Source organism: Prionailurus viverrinus, chromosome A3 (genome assembly GCF_022837055.1).
Source record: "Prionailurus viverrinus isolate Anna chromosome A3, UM_Priviv_1.0, whole genome shotgun sequence".
Classification (NCBI taxonomy): domain Eukaryota; kingdom Metazoa; phylum Chordata; class Mammalia; order Carnivora; family Felidae; genus Prionailurus; species Prionailurus viverrinus.
The window spans coordinates 111686176-111706196 of NC_062563.1; the positions used below are offsets into that span (position 1 = coordinate 111686176).

Genomic DNA, 20021 nt, shown 5'->3' on the forward strand with positions numbered 1-20021 from the left:
TTGTTGTTGACTTTGAAGATGGAGGAAGCTGGTAAGAGCCAAGGAATATGGGCAGCTTTAGAAGCTGGAAGGGGCAAAAAATGGATTCTATCTCTACCCTAGAGTCTCCAGAAGGGAACACAGCCCTTCTGACCTCTTGATTTTGGCCAGTAAGTCCCATCTTGTACTTGTAAAGTACAGAACTGTAAGATAATAAATTTGTGTTGCTCTAAGGCACTTTATTGTAGTAATCTATTACGGTAACAATAGGAAATTAATACAACATTATTAACAGGAACTTTAGAAACTATAGACAACAAAAAAGGAGAAAATGAAAGTCACTCATACAACTTCATAGCTCTGTCTTCGGAGAGGGCCTAGAAGCATGGCATCCCAATACCAGCAAGTACCTCGTCCCCAGATTTTGCTATGGAAAGGAACATGTAGTAGCTTTGCAGTGGAGATACCTGGCAGACCCCACTTTAACCAAGTGGTCAAGATCAACATCACCAGTGGTAAGTCATGCTGTTGTCATATACCCCTCAATTTGATGTAATGAGAAAGCTACTTTATATTTGTGGTATTCTTCTCAAAAACCTATAACTTCAACATAAGCATGAGAACAGAACAGGAAAAATCCAAACTGAGGCACAGTTTATAAAAGACCTGGCCAGTACTCCTTAACACTGCCAAAGGTTATGATAGAAAAAGATAGACTAAGAAACTGTCATAGAGCAGAGAGACTAAGGAGACATGATGGCTAAAAGCAAAGTACAATCCTGGAAAAGAAAAAGGGCATGATTTCGAAAAACTGGCAAAATCTAAATAAAGCCTGGAATTTGGTTAATAGCGAGGTAGCAATACCAATATCCCAGTTTTAGCAAATGTACCATAGTTATGGAAGATGTTGACATTGGGAGAAAGTAGGTGAAAGGTCTACAAGAGCTCTTTCTACTATCTTTCCAACTTTTCTGTAAACTTAAAATTATCCCAACATAAAAAAAATGCCTTTCACATACCATCACTCAAAAATTGCTATTAATATTTTATAAAATTGAGATTAAACTGTAATTTTAGTAACAAGATTTTTTTTATTAACTTGTCAGCATGTTAAGACTTTATCCAACTGATAGAGCCACAAGAGACATCTCCCTTTTTGTAGTCATTATAGTTCTCTGATGTCCTGAAGGGAGATAGTGACTGGCATGTAGAATCATAGATTGTGTGATCATAGGACATCCACTCTATAATGAGAGGTAGGCTCTGTCTGGCATTGGTTTGGTCCAAACCTCGTAGAAGAGAGAGCTTTCACAAAGATTTCATAAGCTTTAACATACATTTCACCTTAACATGTTGTCGACACAATTGTTGACACAGTTGTGCCCCTCCTAACACTTACAGAACAAGAAAGACAAGAGGAGAGGTCCTGTTGCTTTAACACAAGAGCATTGTCTTCCTCTATAATCCATAATTTATGATGCCACCAAGAGATCTGACCTTGTACTTCGAAGAAAAAAAACCCAGATGACTATTTACTACTTGCCAGTCACTAAATGTTTTATGCTCATCGTTTAATCCTCAAAGCAATCTTCTGAGGTAGGAAATATTCTCATCCCCATTTCATACATTTATAGAGAGAGCTTAAGTAACTTGCCCAAGGACACACACTTAAGTGGCAGAGCTAAGTTGCAACCCAGGCAGCCTGGCTCTAACCAGAATATTTGATGGTTGTACAATGTGTCTCCTGAAGGAACAGTTACCTAAATTGGGAGTTAGCAGAGAAGTCACAGAACTTATTCTATGGTGATTATTGTAATCAAAAACAATAACAGCAACAGCAGCAACAAAACCCTCCTGCAATTGTCTTGTGTTATCGAGCCATTCCGCTTGGAGGGGATAATGTTAGAGCAGCCAGCAGGAAAATGTGAGAAAGTACACGAGAAAGTTCTCTACCACTCCTACTCTAGGTAATACTAAACCTCTGTATGATAGACATTATTTTCAATATCTGTCATAAATATTTTCCTGCAACATCATTTTTGATGACATCACAATGCATCACACCGGTGCATTGGACTCTAAAACTTTTGCAAGTTCAGAAAAGGGGGTGTGGTAATTTTCTTTGAAATGCTTTCTGTAAAATGCTATGTGACTCTTAAGCATCCTATTATATTTTATTTTATTTAAAAACATTTTTTTAATATTTATTTATTTTTGACACATAGAGAGACAGAGCATGAGCAGGGGAGGGGCAGAGAGAGAGGGAGACACAGAATCTGAAGCAGGCTCCAGACTCTGAGCTGTCAGCACAGAGCCCAATGCAGGGCTCGAACTCACAGACCGTGAGACCGTGACCTGAGCTGAAGTCGGATGCTCAACTGACTGAGCCACCCAGGTACTCCTATTATAATATATTTTAAAAATTAAAGTTCTTTTCCCACAAAGATTCATATGTATCCATCTAGTTAGTTGATGCTGAAACGAAACAAAACTTAGATGTAATTTTCTCTTATCTTTGTTTCTGTCTTGCACATTTCTTTGTGAGTGGAATTAAATGACAACCAAAAATAGAAATGCATTTGTTAGCACCAGGTACCATTGTTCTGAAAGAAAGATATTTTCTCCATGATGGCAAACCTTCCTCACACTGAGTAATATACAATTGAATTTGCATGTTAAAAAAATGTGTGCACTGCTTTTTTATAATTAAAGATAAGATTAACCTGTGTGTCAAATTTTTCTCCAACAACAACTTGAAAGATTTTCATGTTAATTTCACTGAAAACAGTGTGAGAATAATGGGTAATTATTTTCTGCTGACATTCTCTCCCATTAGATGGAATGTGCATTTTGGAACTGAACTGTCAATTTTGATTTCAGCTTAGTTTTCACCTGGAAACTAAGTTGGTGCATTGAGATTATTTTCCCATTATTGTTTAATATGTACTTTCTTATGGAAATGGAAGTAATTTGGGGCCATCCTGTCAATCATCTCCTCATAGTTTGGACACATATATGAGAAATACAGAAGGAAAGTCTAGAGCCATTTATTTCGGACAGTCTAACTTATTTACATACATAAAAGCCCTGATTTTGTACCCTTTGTTAGAACTGACCATGGCTTAAGTTGAATAATTTAAGGAAAATCTATATAGTGCTGATGTCATGGACAAAAAGTCATTTTGTGTGCTTGTACAAATTAATCCATTCATTCATTTTTAATGCCATGCTTGTATGTATGTTGTATCGAGTGAATGGTATTTTTCTAGGTAGCTCAGGATATAATGTCAGCTGATCTCATCTTTTCTTAGCCTTCCTAAGAATTAGAGGATCACATGAAGAAGTTCTGATTCATGTGATTATTAATTCATAAGGAGAACTTTATTTTCATTTTATACACTGGAAGATTTAATAATAATTTTCAAGTGTATTTTTCATTATTTAAACACTTACTATGTGCCTACTATATATAATTACCCTGTTAGGTGGAAAGAGGGATCTTAAGATATACATGACAAGATCTCTGAGCTCTAGACGCCAACAATTCAACAGCCTGTAAAGGTGTGTTTGGGTTTTATTTGATCAATTTGGGGGAACTAATGAATGTTTTTGACCAAGGGCATTAACATGGTGCTTTAGAGAATTGAAGCAGCTGTGGTTTATGGGCTCTACACCTTAGGAGATCATAGACTAGGCTACCTGGTGTGACAGTATTATGGCAGTATGGGGGGCAACTGAGGGTGGTGGCATTTAGACCGAGGAACGGGTCTGGAGGAGGAAAGTCTAAACGTACTCACAGCTGACTGGCTGACTGAAGGTTAGCATCTGACCGAAAGGATGAATTATTGTAGAAATATGCTCAAGTCCAGGAGAGACTCTGGGTCGGAGTGAAGGTGGTAGTTGTTTTGAACTACTTGAACATAGAAGCTGGTGAGGTACTCAGTAGGCAGGTGAGCATAGAGGCTGAGACATGGAGAGATGATAGGGAGATAGTTTCTAGAATCCATTTCCTATAAAAAGAATTTGGAATTCGGTAGCTGTCAGAGTCGATAGGATTCATGAGGGCAATTGCTTTCAAACACTGTTGACTATGACCCATAGTGTATCTTATTACATGAATGTGTTTGAATATGAATATTTATATATGATATATACCCACATAAATTTATATATAATCTTCATAAAAACTTATGCCCAAATTTTGCCCTCATTACATTTAATGCACTCTGGTGATTTAAAAAATCTTCTTTTATCAAAAAAAAGTCATATGAGGACTTTAAGAGACAAAACAGATGAACATAAGGGAAGGGAAGCAAAAATAATATAAAAACAGGGAGGGGGACAAAACAGAAGAGACTTATAAATATGGAGAACAAACTGAGGGTTACTGGAGGGGTTGTGGGAGGGGGGATGGGCTAAATGGGTAAGGGGCACTAAGGAATCTAGTCCTAAAATCATTGTTGCACTATATGCTAACTAATTTGGATGTAAATTAAAAAAAAAAAGTACTGGTCAAAAGTGCTGACCCACTTAACAGATTTCATAATCTATGACTCAATCACAGCCTGTAGTTGACAACACCTGTGGAAAACACAGCCTGTGCTGTGGATCCAGCTCCTGTGTGTGTTTCTTTGTCATCACACCCCTGCACTGGCTGGGATGGGGGGCTCAGCTTGGATTTCGAGCAGGCCGGTGTTGGGAGCTCTGCTTCTGCTGCCCCTGGATACCCCTCCCACCTGAAACCGAACTGAGAAGCAGCAAAGCCCTTGAGTGAGGGTAAATCTTCTGATTCTTAGTGATCCAGGATGTGTAGAGTGTTTCTATTTTATACACGATAAAAAGAGAGGCAAAGAGAAAAAAGAAACGGTACAGGATAAGTGGATAAGAAAGGGATGAAGGAAAATTTACTTTGAAGTCACATCTCCAACTTTCTTCGTATATGTATGAAGTCAGATTATTGGCAATCAAATACTTGCAAAGTCATCAGATGAGCCAGAGCTCTTAAATCTATTTAAAATTTTTTTAATGTTTATTATTTATTTTTAAAAGAAAGAGAGAGAGCGGGGCGCCTGGGTGGCTCAGTCAGTTAAGCGTCTGACTTCAGCTCAGGTCATGATCTCACGGTCCGTGAGTTCAAACCCTGCGTCGGGCTCTGTGCTGACAGCTCAGAGCCTGGAGCCTGTTTCAGATTCTGTGTCTCCCTCTCTCTCTGCCCCTCCCCTGTTCATGCTCTGTCTCTCTCTGTCTCAAAAATAAATAAACGTTAAAAAAAATTAAAAAAAGAGAGAGAGACAGAGAGAGAGAGAGAGAGAGAGAGAGCAAGCAGTGAAGGGGCAGAGAAAGAAGACACAGAATCCAAAGCGGGCTCCATCCAGGCTCTAAGCTGTCAGCACAGAGCCCGACATGGGCCTTGAACTCATGAACCACGAGATCATGACCTGAGCCAAAGTCAGATGCTTAACCAACTGAACCACCCAGGCACCCCTTAAATCTGTTTTTATACTGAGTAGGAAGGTTGGAGGGTAGGATGTGCATTTGTGGTTGTGTATACATGTGTGTTTGTACACTTCTATGTTTTGTGTGTGTGCACACTTGTGTGTTTATGTATATGTGTGTGCATACTATGTGTCATTTGATTACTTTATTTTATTCAGTTTCATGACTCCAACCTTCAGTATAGACAGGCTGATATGCCTGCTTTAGACTCTGCCATCTGCTACTCTTATACCTCCATGTGGGAATCAACTATTCCCTTCCCAGGCACCCTCCCTGTTTCATTAAAGATGTAAGTACTTGGTGTATCTTCTTTCTTCCTCCCACTAATTCTGTCATCATGTTTGGTAGCATCACATGATAGCCACATAGACAGTGCACTCCCATACCCTACCCTCCATCCAAGATCTTCCTTCAAGAATCTCACTTCCCTCCTAGGTTGGTCAGTTAGTACCATAGCCATACTTACTCTCTCTTATCCAATCTGCACACTCCTTGACTCATTTTCAGTCTTAGCTTGATATTAGATCATCATCTAAGATGACCTTGCATCTTATTTCAGTTGTAGAAATAGAAGCTATCGGTAGAGAGCTTCAACATACTTCCTCACTTCATTTTCCAGCCCATTCACATTTTTGCTTCCGTATGCAGTCTTCCGCCTGCCACAATGGAGGACTGCCATTATCACTCCACCTGGTGCAGTAGATTCATATTATCTCATCTACTAAGGAGTATTGGTCCTGTGGTTCTATCTTTCGTCAACATAAAACTTTTCCCTCTGCTAGATTATTTACATCAGCTTACAAATATGTTGAAGTATCTCCCATCTTTTAAAAAAGTTCCCTTTCCTTCATAGAGTGGTCAATACTTGCTATCTTCACATTTTTTAATTACAGTTTTTATTTATTTATTTTGAGAGAGAGAGAGAGAGAGAGGCAGAAAGAGAGAGAGAGAATATCCCAAATAGGCTCCATGCTGTCAGAGTAGAGCCTGACACGGGGCTCAAACTCACCAACTGTGAGATCGTGACCTGAGCCGAAATCAAGAGTCGAATGCTCAACCTATTGAGCCACCCAGACGCCCTTTGCTATCTTCACTTCTTATTCTCGTATTCTCTCTTTAATTGATTTCATTCAGGCTTTCTCCCCTACTCCTGCACTGAAACTGTTGTTTGAAATCAGTTGACCCTTGAGCAACATGGGTTTGAACTGTGCAGGGCCACTTTGTATGTGGATTGTTTTAGATAAATATAGCACTATAAATGCATTTTCTCTTCCGTATGATTTTCATAATAACATTTTCTTTTCTTTAACTTACTTTATTTGAGAATATGGTATATATTATACATATACCATATAAAATGTGTTAATCAACTGCTTATATAATTGATAAGCCTTCCACTTAACAGTAGGCTATCAGTAGTTAAATTTGGGGGGAGTCAAAAAGTATATGTGGATTTTTGACTGTGCAGGGGGGCGGGGTGGTGCCCCTAACTTCCATGTTGTACAAGGATCGACCGTATTACCAGTGACCTCCATCTATGAAAGTCCATTGGTCAGTTCCTTTCAGTCCTGGTCAGTTTATGCCCAGAGCATCTCATTATATCTATATCAACCACAGGGCAGTCTTAGAGTTAAGTCCATGTGTGGACATTTGGGAAAAAATCTTGGTTAAAAAATTTTTTGCATTGCGTTTTTTTCAAGTGGATAGAAAGATGAACTTCTGCAAATAGGTAGGGATTCCTCCTTTGTTATTGAGTTCTGCCCCTGAGTAGCCTGCCCCTGAGTAGCTGGAGACTACACAGGTTCTACTGGAAGGGGTAGCAGAAATAAAAGAGGACAGGAGTCAAGGAGTAGTTTCTTTTTTGTTTTCTAATGTTTTTTAATGTTTATTCATTTTTGAGAGAGAGAGAGAGAAAGAGAGAGAGAGAGAGAGAGAGAGAGAGAGAGAGAGAGCACATGCAGGGGAGGGGCAGACAGAGAAGGAGAACAGAACCTGAAGCAGGCTCCAGATTCTCAGCTGTCTGCACAGAGCCTGATGTGGGGCTTGAACCCATGAACTGTGAGGTCATGATCTAAGCTGAAGTCAGACGCTTAATGGACAGAGCCACCCAGGCATCCCAAGGAGAGATAGTTTCTAATTGCACCACTATTAGAAACTGGCAGTAGGGACATGGGCAGATCATCTAATGTCATAATCCTTGGTGCTCAATTTCTCTTTCAGAATCAGGGATGGCACCAGAGGCTGGATGGTATCTCTGGCCCCTCTCTGCTCCAATGTCACACAGTTCTTCTGTCAAATTCAGACCTTCCACGATGAATCTTAGCCATAGTCATCAGGTTGTTGTTGTTTTTATCCCCAGCTACTTCATGTATAAGGCAAATATGGACAAATTTAATCCCTGTGAACAATTTAGCTTCTTCTAGAGAAGAGCGATCTGTGTCATGCTGAGCAATCCCACGCTGTGGGTACCAAGAGCTGTCGGATAAATGTAGTGGTGAGGGCCACTAGTGTGTATCTCTTTCCAGCTTATTGTTCAGTCATGTCATACTGTGTTGGTAGACTGATATTGGCCATGGATGTAGCATTTACACCATGGAAGTGCTACACATTGGGAGCTTTCCTCCCCTGACCCCACTCCTTGCCTAGAAATTGGTTGTTAAACATTTATCAGAACAATACCAGACAAACGTTAATGGGTGTCACCATCATTAGATAGATCAAAGGATGTCTTTGATTCACAGTGGTACATGGAACCACTATGGTATATGGAAAACCCACATGTATAGCCATCACCACCACCATCCTTTTTGTTTCAATGTTTATTTTTGAAAATAATAAGAGGGGCGCCTGGGTGGCGCAGTCGGTTAAGCGTCCGACTTCAGCCAGGTCACGATCTCGCGGTACGTGAGTTCAAGCCCCGCGTCAGGCTCTGGGCTGATGGCTCGGAGGCTGGAGCCTGTTTCCGATTCTGTGTCTCCCTCTCTCTCTGCCCCTCCCCCGTTCATGCTCTGTCTCTCTTCTGTCCCAAAAATAAATAAACGTTGAAAAAAAAAATTAAAAAAAAAAAGAAAATAATAAGAAAGAGAAAAAGAGAGAGAGAGAGAGCACAGGGGAGGGGCAGAGAGAGAGGGGGGAGACAGAAAATGTGAAGTGGGGGGCTCGAACTCCCAAACTGTGAGATTAATGACCTGAGCTGAAGTCCGACACTCAACCGACTGAGCCACCCAGTTACCCCAGTCACTACCATCCTTTTAACAACCTCTATTGAGAAGTTACTTATTGAGCCACAAAATTAAGAACTTTATATGACTTATTTAATACTGACAACAGCTCATGAAATGCTTATTGTTACTGTCCTTTTCATAGACAAGGAAGCAAAAATGGTGAGAGTTTACGTAACCTACCCAAGATCAGACAACTGGTAAGTGACAGAACCTGAGGTTGTGCTCGTGTTTCTCTGATTCCAACTGTGAAGCTACACTGCCTTGCTGACACATAATAGACACACGGAGACATTCTTCTCCATACATACATTTATGGGTTTAAAAATACTTCTTTTCCCTCCACTGTGGTAATTGTTTATCTCTTTCTTCACAAGTGCAAAAATGTCATGAACACGAATATCACACCAGAGACTTGTTTGCTCTCTGAAACATTTAAAACATTCCCTAGGGACTATTTCAGAAATGAGACTGAGGATCTGATCCGAGTCAAAATCATCAGAAAGGCACAGTGATATGGAAGATGCACACACTTTTGTTCTTAGAAAGCTTTATCTCCTCTTGCTTGCAAAATAGCTGAATAGAAAACTACTTAACCTAAGACAGGGCACTTTGCCCTCAAAATAAATTGCTTCTTAAAAAAAAATGTGGTTGCATAATCTTTGAATTAAAATTCCAAATCCACAGGGAAAAACATTACCAGCACTGGGTTAGCTTGAAAGGAAAGTGGCCACATGCTCACAGAATAGGCGAAGGAGCTAATCTCGGGCGGAAGACGGTAGTAGGACTAAGGGCTATGCCTTTGATCCACTGCCCAGAGAGCATTCTCGACAGGATTATGTAAATGACCTTTAAAAAGTATTTTGGATCATGCAGACCTGAACATATTTATGGATTTCCAAATTTAAATGTCTGATCAGATGAGATGGGGAATTAAGCTTCTCTCTATTTGCTTCAACTGGAAGCTCCCTCTTCTAATTTTTCCTTGTGTACAAATCTTTAAAGATGACAGTAGCAAAGGTGGCTAGAAATGCCTCCAAGAGGTAAGGAAGGGAAAGGGAAGAGCTGCCTGTGACCTGCCAGTTTCAGCATATCGATCACCTCCCCCTCCCAGGAGATTAGGTTGAAGTGGGTGGCAAGGGGTGTGGGAAATTAGGTGCAGGTTTCCACCAGGCAGTTGCACTTGAACTAACTGTAACATGTGTCTAAGTGTTTGTAAGATATTAAATATGCTAATGCATCGGGTTATTGTTCTGTGGAAAATATTCCTCATCTGTCTCCATCTCTATGTAAAATGGAAGAGTATTTTTGGTATGACCTTGAATTGTTCATGAAGATTGATGCTGTTGGTCCAGACAGCAAACTTTGGAGAAACACTGGGCAATGATTTTCAACTCTAACTTCACTTAAGAATCACTGAGGTAAAAAAAAAAAAAAAAAAAAAAAAAAAAAAGGTAGCAAAGCCTGGAACCTATCTCAGACCAAAATTTCTGGGATGGAGCTGGAACAGCAATGCTTTTTATATGTCTCCCACCCTACCTGGTTCTCATGTATAGTCTGGATTGAAAACCACAAATCTAGATTTACCTCTTCATTTTCCAGGTGAAGAAATTCAGTTTTAGAGATGTGAATAACACAAGGTTAGACTTAATTTAGTTCAATTCAGCAAATGTTTATTGAAGCCCAGCTATGCGTTGGGCTCTGGCTATGAACTCAGGGGGACAGAGGTGAGGGCATTGCTTATGTAGAAAGGAGTCTCTCTGTGCTTCCCCAGTGTGGCATTTCCTGAGCTCCTTGGAGACCTCACTGACTCTGTGGAGTATTTTCATTCTTTCAAAACTCCTGTAGGAGACTCCATGTTTACCAGTGATAAATCTGTACAGACTAACCACATAGTCTAATGTATTTGCTATTAGAATTTTATTAGCTAGGCGTATGGTAATTCTGGTGTTCTTATGCCAACCGGGAGCTCTGATTCTGGGAGCAAATATCCTCTAGTGGTTATAAACACTGGTTTCTAGAATCAAAGTGTCAGGTCAAGTCCTGGGTCTCCAGCTGACTAGTGATTTCATTCTGGCCAAATAATTTTACCTCTCTATGCCTCAGTTTCCTCAAATGGGGTGATGATAGCTTCTTAGGCATAGTGTTGTTTTGAAAATATCTATAAAGTGCTTGTGTTTCAGGAAAATAACACCCTTTAAATGTCAGCTCTTGTTACGGCTGTGTATTTTTCCTTCCTTCTTCCTTCTCTGAGCCTTTTCCAAGTTCTGTGCAGGCTCTAACACTGGGGAATGCATCAGATTGCCAATCACTATTCATCTCTAACTTTCAACTCCGATCACTATGAAGCTGCACTAGAAAAAATATGAGCCATGACTTGCATTTTTGTTGTTGTTGTTGAGAGCAGCTGACTAGAGCAGCAGGGACTTTGCTATGCTGAGGTGGGGCTGTACGGTGGGACGGGTGCTTCGGAGAAAGAAGCAGTGGCCAAGGCATTGGAGCCAGCAACACTGAAAGTGAATGATCTTCCCTTACTTTTAAAGAAACCTCTGGTAATAGACAACACTAACAACACACAATTAGCATAAATGAAATTCGGCACAATAAATTGTTACTTTTATTGTCCCCACACTACAGGGTGAAATTTTAAAAACATATTTTGTTAATTTGATATTGCAATTAGAAGGGAAACCTGGTAAGAAAGGTTTATATGAATTGGACCATTTGGGGCAGAATTGGTTTGTTTGATGATCCTCTTTCCCGTTGACGTTAAAAACACACAATATGCAGTCTATTCTCGTGTCAAATATTCTTTATCAATAATTAGTGATTAGTCATTATTCATACCTTCAGAATAAAACAATATAGTCCCTGATGAGAAAATCTTTTATGTGCTGTGTGTGTGTGTGTGTGTGTGTGTGTGTGTGTGCGTGAGAAACTGAATTCCCTCTCTCTCATAAAATGCACAGAGAGCCTTTTCACAGAATCTTTTCTTCGCCTGATGTCTTTGATAATCGTGAAGCAATCGGCCTTATTCTGCATGCATTTATAAATCATTTCAGGGTAAAACAAACTGAGGTTTTCCCTGTCAAAGTTTATGGTTCCCAAACTTGGATCTATGACAAAAAGAAAGGGGTGGATATTTACTATATGGGAACCCTGCATACATAACATCAGGACCCCCAGCTTTTCTGAAGGTTGATGCAGCTGGTGTATAAGCACTGCTTCGTTTAGTTACCATAACAGCCACCAGATGCTGGTTTGGAGCCCCCTTTCCCATCCTCCCCCAATAATTTGTTAAAATTTTGTTAAATCTGAAGATACAGTCAATACTTAATCATGTGCAGAAAACTGTGGGCATGAAGTCCCTAGACATCTACCTTCTTTCAGTTTTGAATAACTTGGTGATCTGACAGGAGCTACTGACGCCAAACTTGGAGATGCTGTAGGCAGCACTGGCTACATGATTTTTGGGCACCAGTGCAAAATGAAAATGCCGGGCCTCTTGTCCCAGAGGCATGCAGAATTTCAAGATGGTGACAGCAGAGCATTAAGTCATGTGGGGACCCTTTTAAGGGGTCTGTGCAACTACACTGGATGGTCACCCATACATCTGGCCCTGGCCACAAGAGACATGGAGATGTTGATGGGTCACTGTAACTAATACAACATTGAAACTTGCTTAAAGAGAAAGAGAGGACTGATCTTGTTTTTGGTGGGAGAGTAGAGTCCAGAAACAAAGAAGGATGGATGGGAGAGAACTTTATAACACTGTCGCTTTCTTTCCCTCACATTTTTCTGGGTGGGCCTGAAAGTGGAAGTTCAATGTGGGGGTCACAGCAGTTTACCTGGCCTTCTCACATGGCCCAGGTGAATAGGAGCTTTTCTGCTGGGGGAAACGGTGATCTTCTAGGGAAGAGCCAATTGCAAGGGGTACAAGTGGAAAAGCTAGACTCTGTATGTGTCCCCCATTCCTTCCATTTCCTCTTGCTCTAGGCAGTTATCACAAGGGGTGGTTGCCCCATTACTGCTGAGAGCAGTGCCCAGGGCAAAGGTTCCGTATGATTAGGGGCAGGCAGAGAAATTGGGTGGGGGAATAGAAGCGGTGAGTCGAGAATGGTAGCACTAGAAGCTTTCTGCCTCTAGGTATCTCCCCACCATTCCCATTGCAGGAACCCAGCGGGGGCCAAAGCCACTGCCCCAGAGGAGTAAAACATGTGCTCCTCTCCCCCACAGAAAGAGTCAATATTTGAGGAACATAAACTCCAAATAGGAAAGAGAACTGAAATTAAAAGCCTTTCTGGAGGCAGCAGGGCTAATGAAGTTGGATATGAATTTAAAATGGTCTTAATAAATGCCCTCACAGAGAGATAAGGGAAGCTTTTGAGATTACAGAGCAGGAAAAGGAACTAATTTAAAATTGGGGCTATGAAAATATAACTGTTGCAATTAGAATTAAAAAAAAAAAAGAAAGAAAAATAAACCACTAAAGAGCCAGTTGGAATCACAGAATGGGTACAATTGAAGTACAAACTAGTGAGCCAAAAAAGGTTGTGTCACAAAACTTTCCTGGAAGACATCAGGAAGGGAAAACATCCGGAAGAGATGGAACCCATGAAAAATGTTGAGTCAAGAAACAGAAATAAAAGTGTCAAAATCTATAAAATAGAATTCCCAGGCAGTGAGAAAGGAGCAAAACAGAGGAAAAAATATGAACAAGAATTTCCCAGGATTAAAGAAAGATATAAAAGCTCAGGATAAAAAGGCTAATAGAGTGCTGAACAGGACAGATAAGAAAACTACAATCAATATCCAGACAGATTATAGTTAAACTTAAGAGCATAAAGACAGAGAAAATTTAAAAGCTTGCAGAGAGAAAGAAAAGACCCAAACAAGTACCAGATTTATGGCAGACTTCTCAACAGCAACACTGGATTGTGTATCTTCAAAGTTTAGAAGGAAAAGAACTTTGAACTTAGAATTTTATATCCAGATAAACTACCATTTTAGTAAAGAAATTCTCAGAATTATAAAATTTAAAGAAAGTTTGCCATTCAAAAATCCTCTTTAAAGTGCTTCTATAAGAAGTTCTCTCCCAAAAAGAAAGATCAATATAAAGGGATAAATGATTATGGAAAATAAAAGCATGTAAAGAAATTGATTGACTTTAGGAATGTCTAAAGTAGCAACAATTTTATAGAAAGCTTTATGATTTTTTAAAAAATATATTATACATTTTTAATTTTATATTTGAGAGAGAGAAAGAGAAAGAGAGGAGAGACAGGGCACAAGCAGGGGAGGGTCAGAGAGACAGAGACAGAATCTGAAGCAGGCTCCAGGCTCTGAACTGTCAGCACAGAGCCCGATGTGGGGTGTCCAACTCATGAGCTGTGAGGTCATGACCTGAGCTGAAGTCGGATGTCCAACCAACTGAGCCACCTAGGGGCCCCCAAAAGCTTTATGATTTTAACAGTGAAAAATGAATACTCTAGATGATACCACCAAGACAAGAACAGAGAGGACTTAATGAAAAGCGTGTTCCAGGTTTTGACTCGTTTGGGAGGCATGGATATTGATAAATTTAAACATTGAGAGGGAAAACTAAGCATAACAATGAGTTTCGATAAATTTGGATAAAAAGCAAAACATGGAAAGCTCAAATGGCAGAAGAAAATTTTACTTAAGCAAGGATTTGCTCAATGTCATGGAATTAAAACACAGCCTTGTAGATAACAATACTTCTGTTCAAACACTGATTATGCCACTAATCATTGTGTGACAACAGGCAAATAACCTCTGTAAATCTTGGTTTGTGTCTGTAAAACTTGAACAACAATGTCTATCAGGAAAGATTTAAGTGACGTTGAAATAAGGTGCTATTAGTATTGGACTTAGTGCAAAGACAGAGAATAATAAATGCTCAATAAGTGGCAGCGAGTCCATCGTTGGACTCATCGTTGAGTTCCAACGATGAGTTCCGGTGCTGACTTAGTCCTTTCCTGACTTTGGGACCAAGGGTACTGAGATGACTGCAGAGCACACACAATAGCATATGAGGATTCTCATCGATTGTTTACTTGGGTGAAATAGCTTTGTGTATACAGTAGTCTTCCTTACCTGTTGTCTCACTTACTGCAGTCACTTACCTGTGGTCAACCACCATCCAGAAGCAGATGAGCCTCCTGACTTATTGTCAGAAGGTCAACACTAGCCTAATGCTATGTCCCAATGCCTATGTCATTCACCTTGCTTCAGCTCATCACATGGGCTTTTATCATCTCACATCATCATAAGACGATGGTGAGTACAGTACAGTGAGATTTTTTTGAGAGAGAAAGAGATCACATTTGCATAACTTTTATTACAGAATGTAGTTACGATTGTTCTATTTTATTATGAGTTATTGTTGTTAATCTCTTACTGTGCTTAATTTATAAATTAAACTTTATCGTAGGTACAGATGTTTGTAGAGGAAAAAACAGAGTACATAGAGGGTTCAGTACTATCTACGGTTTCAGGCATCCATTGCGGGTCTTGGAACATATCCCCCGTGGATGATGGGGGATGACTGTATTTACATGCTGCTCTCCATGGATTAAAAATCTTCCTATTGACTCCTCGTAAATAAACATGTGCTTTGTGGAGTCTTCACAGGCAAAGTTAATCCACACTTCCCCTCAACAAGACAAAAGGTGTAACCTAGTGGTTAATATGGGTGTTAGATCCAGCCTGACCTGGTTTTATGTTTCAGTTCACTGACACTGACAAAGTCATTTAACTTTAATACACCTCTGTTTCATCGTACTGTGGCCTGTGCTATGTATGACACTACTGACAGAACCTATCTCACAGTACTATTTTGAGTATTAAATGAGACTAGGCATGCACAATGCCAGAAGCAGAATAAATGTTCAGTGATTGTTAGTGTTGATGACAATTAGGATGGTGATATCATGGTTACAGGGGCAGGATGTGATTTGATGCTATAAGAACATTCTCCCTCTATTCTGTCATCTATTCCCGCAAAGTTAAGAATAAAATATTGAAATTAAGCCTAACTATCTTAATCAGTGAATGTAAATAAACCGAATGCTTATGAGCACAATATCGTATATTTGTTTCTTTCCTTCCTCTAATAGTGATGGTTCATACAAATAATTTTAACTTCACAGTTGCTAATACCTGCTGAGAGATTAGGGCATCTTCCCCGCACCCCCCCCCCCCACCCTCTCCCTGATCTCAGATGGGGTAAGAGGCCTTATCTAAGGACACAATACACAGTGAGTATGAAGGTCATGTTCCTTATGAGACCTGGAAAACCCCTTTTTCCCCATGATTTCTTTGACAAAAGGTGGCTGCATGCCAATTTTCATGCAAAATTTATTAAATTGTCACAGAAAGTCATGCATATTCTAGCAGAAGATACTAATGATGATTCTAAAGATGCATTCTTTTGTAACCTTCAGGCAGTAATAGACTAAAACCAATGCCTGACGTGAAACTCCCAAGAAGATATGGAGACAGAGTGATGTGTCACAAAATGTGAAGTTAGATTCATTTTGGCGTGCTCTTTAACACTCGATTGTATGGAAGTGGCTTTGAATGGCGAAAGGGTACTCAAGTGCATTTGGCTGGAGGCAATCTTCTGACAATACTGAAAATAAAAAGGAACTGGCCTATGAAGAATAATGCGGAAACAAAAATGCCTAGGCAATCACCGCAGTGTAAAATAACCAGTCACATCAGCACAGAGTATTAGAAAGATGTGCCACATAAAAAGCAGGATGGCAGTGTGTTAACAGGTAGGCAAGGCTGGAAGGCAGAGCTCATGGTGATATGTTCTCACGAAGGAAGAGGGTTATCACTAAAACAGTCAAGGGACAGTTGGGCGCTTATGATGTCAGAGACCATCTGACAGTCATTTTATAACGATTAACTCATGTGATTCTACAGACCTTTATGAGTCATGGTCAGATATTATCATCATTTCATAGATGAGGAAACAGAGACACAGAAGGTTAAGGGATTTTCCCAAGCTACATCTTTCAGAAAAGAAAGCTCTGGAATTGGAGTACAGCAGATCTGAGTCTATAGCTGGGATACTGCTAGGTGTCATTCAAAGGCGAGGAGCACGGGGTCGTCGGGCCGGGGAGCCAGTGCCCTTGTGCTCAGACACTACGCTACCCTGTCTCCAGCTGATGTAATGTCAACAGGCCTATTCTGTGAGTCCCTGAGAGAAATGAATGTCCTGGGGGAGATTTTATAATATCTGAGGCCCAGGGGCACACAGCTCTGTTTTGAATTCCCAATAGTGTTATCACATGTGCTGGTTCGTCCCAGACAGCCCTGCTTTATGCTTGCTGTCAAGGTGTAATCAATAATAGTGCTCTAAAATGTGTCCCAATTTGGAAGATAAAGTATATAGTCATCCTATGTAGACAGTCAAATGGTTAATCCCTGGTCAAGACTAAATCCACTTGAGAGCTGAGGTGCTGTGCTGATGATTTCTTACATACACAAGAGATGGATGGACTTGAGGAGAATTTGTTCTATAATGGGAATACTAAGAAAGTAACCCCCCTCACACCCAGGGAAGAAATCAACAGCAGAAAAAGCAAACAAAAAATAGCAGGAGACTCAAACAAGGCAGCATAATTAGATTTAGTCAAAACTACTCCAAAGAGGGCATTAGATTGAGCTGCCAAAGGCTTCGCTAAGATAAAAGGCTGATTTCCTTGGAGAATATCCAAAGTGAATTCCAATCATATCTGGGTTGTTTTACTATCTATCTAGGTATTAGAACCCACCCTTAAGTATCAGGAATTAGGGGACACGAGGTGGAGTTAATTTATTAGTTCGTTCACAGCCTGCTATAGTGAGCCTGAATCTATTCTGCCAACGTCAATATTGGGTCTTGCCTTTCATACTGGCACAACTACAAATACATGTATGAAGATACTGAGTCCTCTTCAACATCAGTGAGCCCTTATGAGGGGTAAAGCTGAACCTTTCTTAGCCAATCCCCCCGGGGCCAAACCAGAGAGGGCAGGAAGCCACTGACTTCCTCATATAATTTGCAGCAGTGATTTCCCTGCAACATTTCCCCATAAGCCCACGAAAAACTGCTTATTCCATGTTTATAAGATGTGGAGCTTCCCAAATGAGAGAACTCCAGTCAGAAAGTCCAGATGTTTCTGGAAAATCCATTCTTTTTGCCAAGGAAGTTGATGACAAGTTCTTAAGGTCAGAACAGGAAGCTTGTGTCTTTGGGAGATCTTTGAGAAGACATGGGGAGAGGAAAGCAGGAATGAACCTTTGTGTTGTCTGCACATAAAACTTCACACAAATAGATTTTCCATAAATAAGTCTCCCTATACACTGAAAGTATGGAAAAGAATATACTCAATGAGATATAAAATGTTGAGGTCTGATCATAAAAATTGAGTTCCTATTGTTACTATAGCAGAATGGGTTTTTTTTATGGGATATATTGCAATGGAAACGCACTGACTGTTGATAAGTGATAGACCTGTTAGAATTCATTCCTTTGTGATTGCCAGGTAGGCAATTTCTTAGAAAACTATAGAAACCTGGTCAAGTACCTCTATTTATTTTTCACTAAGTTTGATTATGCTTTACTTCCCATCTAACTTTCTATTGGTAAGTTGGTGCTGAGATAAAAGGATTTTGTGCTATTAATGCACACTGTGGTCTAGTTTCAAGAATATTTGAAATAATTGCTTCTGGATGGGCTCAAAATTGTAAACCAGAAGGCTCTGGGGAACTTTCACTTGATGTGGGCTGTTTTCAAGCCTATTGTTTCTGCTAGCATTTCCAGTAGAATTTTATCATCTGCTCACCTCTTTCTCTTCCTCCACTGCAACCCCTAACTCCAGCCCCTGCCAGCAGACAAGAGGAAAGGCCCCATGCAGGGCAAACACAGAAGGTTTTAGAGGCCAGGTCTGAAATTTATGGTCTCCTATAACCACAATGGGCTGGAAACTGGTCTCCCTGTATATCAGGGAGGAAAAATAGAAAAATAAAACAGGGTTTTGTGATCACATAGCTGTCTTCCTGATACTCCATACCATCAGACACATAACCTTACCTTAAACCACATGGTACTCTAGAGCATTACTTTAAAAAAAAAACAATTTTTTTTAATGCTTATTTATTTTGGGGAGAGAGAAAGACAGAGCATGAATGGGGGAAGAGAGAGAGGGAGACACAGAATCCAAAGCAGGCTCCAGGCTCGCTTGAACCCACGAACCGTGAGATCATGACCTGAGTCAAAGTCAGAGGCTTAACTGACTGAGCCACACAGGTGCCCCTCTTTTTTTGTTTTTTGAATAGAGAGTATTCCATTTGTAATGTTGATGCTGAGATAAAAGGATATTCATGCTCTTAATATATGCCAATGTCTGGGCACCTGGGTGGCTCAGTCGGTTAAGCATCTGACTTCGGCTCAGGTCATTATCTCATGGTTTGTGGGTTCAAGCCCCATGTCAGGCTCTGTGCTGACAGCTCAGATCCTGGAGACTGCTTCAGATTCTGTGTCTCCCTCTCTCTCTCTCTTTCAAAAATAAATAAACATTAAAAAAAAATATATATGCATATATATATATATATATATATATATATATATATATATGCCAAGGTCCACTTTCAAGACTTCTCAACATAGTTGCTTCAGTATTCTTACTGGTAGTCATATGGCATATCTGGGATTTTGTGAGGTACCAAGATTATTTACAGATTCGGTGACTGAAGTGAAACATTTACTCTGCTGCAGAAGATGATTAAGGAACCCAGGGTAATGTACTTGGATATTGTTTCTAGGCATTTGGAGGGTTTTTTCTTCCTGTCTGAAAGCTTCATCCAAATGGCTTAAAATTAGGTGATTATAAATTCTTTGATACAACTTTGTGGAGCTTTATTCCCCTCAACCAGACTGTGGGCTCGGATTAGTGACTTGTTTTTAGGGAACAAAATATTTAAAGGAAAAAATAGTACATTTTTAGTGGAGAAACCTGGCAGATGCCACTTTACGCAAGTGATCAAGGTGTTAACATTATTAGTAATGCCATGTTGATATCATGTACCCCTGATATGATGTGATGAAAGGCAATTTCACCTTTGTAGTATTCTTTCCCCAAACCCATTACCCTAGTCTAATCATGAGGAAACATCAGACAAATCCCAACTAGGAGACATTCTGCAAAATACCTGACCAATACTCAAAAGTATCCAAGCTGTCAAACAGGAAGAAAGACAGAAACTGTCACAGATTGAAGGAGATCAAAGAGACAAGACAACTAAATGTAA

The 20021-nt window shown here is 40.0% G+C and overlaps 1 pseudogene; it reads left to right on the plus strand.

Moving 5' to 3' along the window:
• Positions 1–364: 364 nt before the first annotated feature.
• Positions 365–20021, plus strand: part of LOC125162968 (glyceraldehyde-3-phosphate dehydrogenase-like) — a 138147-nt pseudogene continuing 118490 nt past the window's right edge.